The following is a 6,000-nucleotide window of genomic DNA, read 5'->3' as shown; positions in this document are numbered from 1 at the left end:
ACTAGGAAATGGCAACCCACTCCAGTATTCTTCCCTGGAGAATTCCATGAACAGAGGAGACTGGGGGGCTACAGTCCATGGAGTAGCAAAGAGTCGGACATGACTGAGTGACTATACTTGCTCATTTTGAGGAAAGTCATCCACCATGTTGGGGACTGACTTATGGAGAGGCCCACGTGACAGGAAAGTGTTATCTCCAGCCAACAGCCACATGAACCATAAGTGAGCTCGAGAGCTGTCAATCCTACTCCTAGAGAACCTTGAGACGACTGCAGCCCCAGGGGACATTGGATTATAATCTTGTAGAGACTCTGAACCAGAGATCCCCCACTAAGCTGCATCTAGACCCCTGAAATGAAGATAATAAATGTCTATTTTTATAAGCTGCTATATTTGGATGAAATTTATTGTACAGTCCCATATAACTAAGAATAATACCTAAGGTAACAGACTACAAAATAAGTATGAATTACTTCAGAAGACAGGTAGATAGATAAATGGAAGAATATACAGGAAACAATTCATTTAATATTTATTGAATGAAGGAATCCAAGGATGGGTATTCATTAACATTCCTTCAGGTTTATTTTGGATTAAAATAAAACCAAAAACTGATTTTATATTACCCAAGTCCTCTTGCTTTTCTTCCCTTGTTTATTTTGACTGAAGAAGTGTGTCAGCACAGTGAACTTCTACATAAATATTTTCTGAGTTTTTATGCAAAATGAAGAATTGCTAAACACGGAAGATACACCCAACAATAAAGATGCTGCTGCTTATTCACATTTTACATCACTTATGATCTTCTCCCACACAGTCATGCCTATTTCCATGGAATGATGAGAACATCTATCAGGAAAGCTTCAATGAACTCAAAGTGCCTGGGACTGATGATAAAGAGGGGACAGCAGGGCATCTGTTTAGAGAAACAGGATGAACCATCTTTTCCACTAGTGGTAACCATGGAAAGTCCTGTTGATTGAAAGATTTCTCACATGTTCCCTTAAACTATTAAGCTCTTGAGTCACAAAAGCATTCCACCTAACTTCCTTTTCTGAGACTTCTTTCTTATTCCAGTAAAGAAAAAAAATGAATGAATCTGCTGGAAACTATATTCCAGTGTTTTGTTTTTTTTTTTTAGTATCAGTTATTTTATTAGGTTTATGTAAGAAATTTAAAACACCAATTTGTGAGAATAAACTCCATTTGGGAGACAAAATGCAGAGCAGAGATAGCCCTGGAGCTGAGAAACACCTTTGGTTTTTGGCAGAATTTTCGAGTCCACGGCCTTCTGATTAGCCTGGAGCTGCTCGGTAAACTCTTATTTCTCCTTCTCTGTGAGGATCTTGTCTTCCTGGTGCCTGAGCTTAAGAAGTTTTTGTTCTTTGAAGTAAGCATGAGTGAGATGCTTTGGGCTTTTCACACTGCTGATGAAGATGGTGATGACAAATTTCTGGTGTGTTCTATGCAGAGAAACTAGATTGAACATCAGAGGTCCTGTCACAAGCAGCAGGTCACTGTCCAGTTTCTTCAGGAAAATCACTCTCATTGCTTTAAGGATGGTCAAAATGGTCCTAAGACTGATGCTAACTCAGAATTTTCTAACATGCTGACTGAAGAGATTTTTGTTATCTGGCCCACTAGCTTTCCAGGAACATCTTCAGGAGGATAATATTTAGGTGTTTTGTGAAGTTTAATTACTCAAGTACCATCATTCATGTCATTACCAACTGTAAAGAGTGCCTATGAATTTTATATATAATTTAGGAAAGAGAGTGAGAATTTACATAATTTAAATAACATGCCTAACTCTATCATGGTTGTATGGCATAAAACTTTGAAGAACGTCTGTGCTGTGCTGTGCTTAGTCACTCAGTTGAATCCTGTGAAACTAGACACCTCTGAATACTAACCACTCTTTCAGATGGTCCAGGGGTGGCTGCAGGGTATGAAGTTTTCTATTAAAAACAATTTCAGTGAAACAGGTAAGTCAATAGTAAAGGTGAGTGTAAAGTTTTGAGAGTTGATTCATTAATGTGCTGTGCTTAGTTTCTAAGTCACGTCTAACTCTTTTTGACCCCAGACTGCAGCCCACCAGGCTCCTTCATCCCTGGGGATTCTCCAGGCAAGAATACTGGAGTGGGTCGCCATGCCCTTTTCCAGGGGATCTTCCCAACCCAGGGATAGAACCCATGTCTTCCCGCCTTACAGTCAGATTCTTTACTGTCTGAGTCACCAGGGAAGCCATCAAAGAACTTCTAGTTTGAGCTTGAAAAAAAAAAAAAAGATACATGGGACAGTAAGAAGGAAAAACAAAAATAGAACTCGCTTCCCCCAAAACCAGAGATTCCTGCTGAAAATTGCTAACTATCATTCTCATTATTCTTAATCTCATCAACTAATATTTACTTTATTTTCCAGTTTACACAGTGTATTTTGGATTGCACAAAATAAGCCTATACATTAACAGGGAAGTTGGCAAACATTTTGTTCTTATGATGATACTGTTAAATCAGACAGGTTAAGTTTGTTGGCCAAGGTCAAATAACCAGTAAATGGCAGACTAAGACTCGCACCAATACTTCCTAACAGTTAAAATTACACTGAGATGATAAGAATTGAGTAATAGTTGAATGACTTGCCACAAGGGGGAATCCCTTTAATTTAGTGCCACTTTTATGAAATAATTGTAGCACAGGGGGAATGAAAAGCAAGGCAGAATGAGACAAACTTTCTAGAGACAGAATCCATTTCAAAAGAAAGATAAAAAGATTTCAGCAGCTACTTGTACAGTCAGAACAAATGCGCTTTTCCAACATCTCTCACTTTCATTCCTCTGCAAAGTATTGGTATGAGGTGACAGAGAAACTTGAAGAAAAAGTCTTCAATATGGATTGGTTCAATGAATGAGGGGTTAAAAACCGCAACAGAAAGAGGAAAAGACTAATAATTAAAGAATTTCAATGATTTATTGGGACTCATTCTTATAATCGGAGCAGCAAACGAATTGTCTAATGTATGGGTAGAGAAAGGATAATTTTAGGTTGCTAAATAGTCCAGGATTGCAAATAACCAAGTTAACCCATTTCCTTGAACTCATTCATTTATTAATTACATTTCTAGCTAACTGAATAATCATCATCCAGAGAGCTTATAAAAATAAATATTCCAGGCTTCCCTCGTGGCTCAGTGGTAAAGAATCCACCTGTCAATGTAGGAGACAGGGGTTTGACCCCTGATCGGGAAGATCCCACATGCCAAGGAGCAACTAAGCCTGTGGGCCACAACTATCGAGCCTGTGCTCTAGAGCCTGGGAGTTGCAACTACTGAGTCCATTTGCTCCAACTATTGAAGCACGCGTGCCCCAGAACCCATGCTCTGCAACAAAAGAAGAAGCCACTATAATGAGAAGCCCCGGGTGCTGTGACAACCTACAGGGCTGGGATGGGGTGGGAGGTAGGAGGGAGGCACAAGAAGGAGGGGACATATGTATATCTATGGCTGATCCAAGCTGATTTTTGGCAGAAACCAACACAATATTGTAACTATCCTTCATAAAAATAAATAAATTAAGAAAAAAGTGGGGTGAGATCCAATAATCCACATTTTTAAGTTAGCACTTGAGATGATTGTGATGTGCTGCTATATTTGGCAACCACTTGACTCCACAGTACAATACTTGTACAGAAGTTACAAGACATTTTCAAATAATTTATTTTTGATAAAGCATTATTCAATTACTGTGACATTTCTGGGAGTTGTGGGAGTTAGAGGAACACTAAGTATCTGTCCATCTTGTGTCCCACACCCACTTCCTCACACAGACAAAACTAAATACACTTACCCCTGTGTCTGAATCCTCTATTCATTTCCACATCCTATCTATCCTGGACACTCTCTGTGTCCATAGAAAGCCCATCAATACTCTAGCCTTACAGCTTCTGGATCTCCTCAGTATCAGCAACTTCCATCATTATTCCACTGCTCTATAGACATTTGTGCTGCCTGGAATGGAAATAAACAACCCCAAAATTGCTTTCAGCAGCTCAATGTGAACCCCACCCTTCACAACCCTTTGAGCCTAGGGACTTTAGCCTCCACAGCTAAAGGAGTCTGCAGTCAACCTTCATGCAAAGGCTCCGAGGTCCCTAATAACATAATGTCCAAGTTTGTACTCTGTTCTAATCTGTACTAGAATCAATGGAAAATGGCTTTCACAGCTAGAAGCACCACACTGATATGCAAATATCTATTGGGGGCAACACTGTAAACTATTATTAACGAAGCTAGCATTTTAGGATGGAAGAAACATTATTAGAAATCCATTATTCTGAATCCTGGCTCTCTCAGGATTCTGATTCAGTAATTCTAGAATAGGATCCAGGAATCTACATTTTTATATTGGGTTGGCCAAAAAGTTTGTTCAGGTTTTTTTCTGTACAACGTTACATAAAAACCCAAAGGAATTTTTGCCAATCCAATACATTGTATACTGATCACATTCAAAGAAATCTTAACCTGAAGATTTAAAAGCAGATAATCTAGAGTAGATACTATATAAATAAGAAATACCTGAAAGTTTGACAAATAAACAGGAGAAAGTATGACAGATATCCTTTGAATAATAGGTTTGGAAAGATGTACCTAACTAGAGAGACTATAGGGAATAAAGTGAAGGACTTGAGAGAAGGCAGCTCACAACAGAAAAGGAGAGAAGGGGAATAAAGAAAACCTTAGTCTTCATGTAACAAGGCTCCTCAACACTGACTTTGCTTTTGGGCAGGAGTGCGTGGAGATGGAGTTTTGGGAAACAGTGTCTCCCAACTACAGATTAGTCTCTTTCACACACAGAAATGGACCAGGAGAGAAGGAAAGATGTCATAATATTCTCATGGAATGATACAAAGAACTCTGGCCAATATGCAAAGAACTAAGAGATAAAACAGAACTCAAACAAGATTTTCAACACAAAAGACCAAAGCTGGAAAACTTCCATGTGTGTCTTTGCTATCTCTAGGTACTGAGAGAATTATGAATGCTTTCTCTGCCCCACTGTTATTGTTCACAATAATTCCCTGAAGTACTCTCATGTACCAAAGGGATCATATTCAGAATTAGAAAATGATTCAGTAATTTCATTTTAAGTCTTTTCCAAAAGTCTATTCAATTCCTAGACTCTTTGTATTTGCAAAAACTGAATTTGCCTACCAGATAAAATGTTTTTTCTTAGTTCTCTAAAACATTAGTTACTTTCCAATCAGAAGACAGAAACTACACAGTATTTGAAAGAGGGAAAGGGAATTGATTAAAGGTCAGGGGTGGTATGTGGACTCTAAGGGATACTCAGTGCTACCGAGGGAGAGTACTCAAGGAAAGGACAAATTTGGAGGGAAAGACTCCTTCCTCAAAGCCAGGACTCAGATCTCACTACAGAGGGTACAGTTGAATCCCACTGTCTGTTGGAAAAGTTGGCTGGGTTATTTCAACCCAACAGGGTTGCTGAGAAGCTACAAGTTTAGCTTATTATTGACTCACTGGAAAGCCAGTTTGGGTTCTATCTGGGCTCATAGAAAGTCACCTGGAAGTAGCAGGGGTGTGAGACCTCCCCATATTCATAAACTAGATTCATTTAGCCCAGCTACTCACACCCCAACTTTGCATATTGGCCAGAGTTCTTTGTATCATTCCACGAGAATATTATGACATCTTTCCTTCTCTCCTGGTCCATCTCTGTGTGTGAAAGAGACTAATCTGTAGTTGGGAGACACTGTTTCCCAAAACTCCATCTCCACGCACTCCTGCCCAAAAGCAAAGTCAGTGTTGAGGAGCCTTGTTACATGAAGACTAAGGTTTTCTTTATTCCCCTTCTCTCCTTTTCTGATGATTCACTGGGAAACAAGCTGGTGAAGCCATAGCACTTGCTAGCTGCCGTTAGGAGTGCCATCAAACTTACTGCTGGAAACCACCCAAGTTGGGGTTGGTGTGGAGGGAGGCTGGGGA

The 6,000-nt window shown here is 39.5% G+C and overlaps 1 pseudogene; it reads right to left on the bottom strand.

Moving 5' to 3' along the window:
• LOC102176761 overlaps positions 1,175-6,000 on the bottom strand; it is a 78,307-nt pseudogene continuing 73,481 nt past the window's right edge.

The sequence above is a fragment of the Capra hircus genome, chromosome 4 (genome assembly GCF_001704415.2).
Source record: "Capra hircus breed San Clemente chromosome 4, ASM170441v1, whole genome shotgun sequence".
Classification (NCBI taxonomy): Eukaryota; Metazoa; Chordata; class Mammalia; order Artiodactyla; family Bovidae; genus Capra; species Capra hircus.
This window is presented reverse-complemented; position numbering and strand designations above follow the sequence as displayed.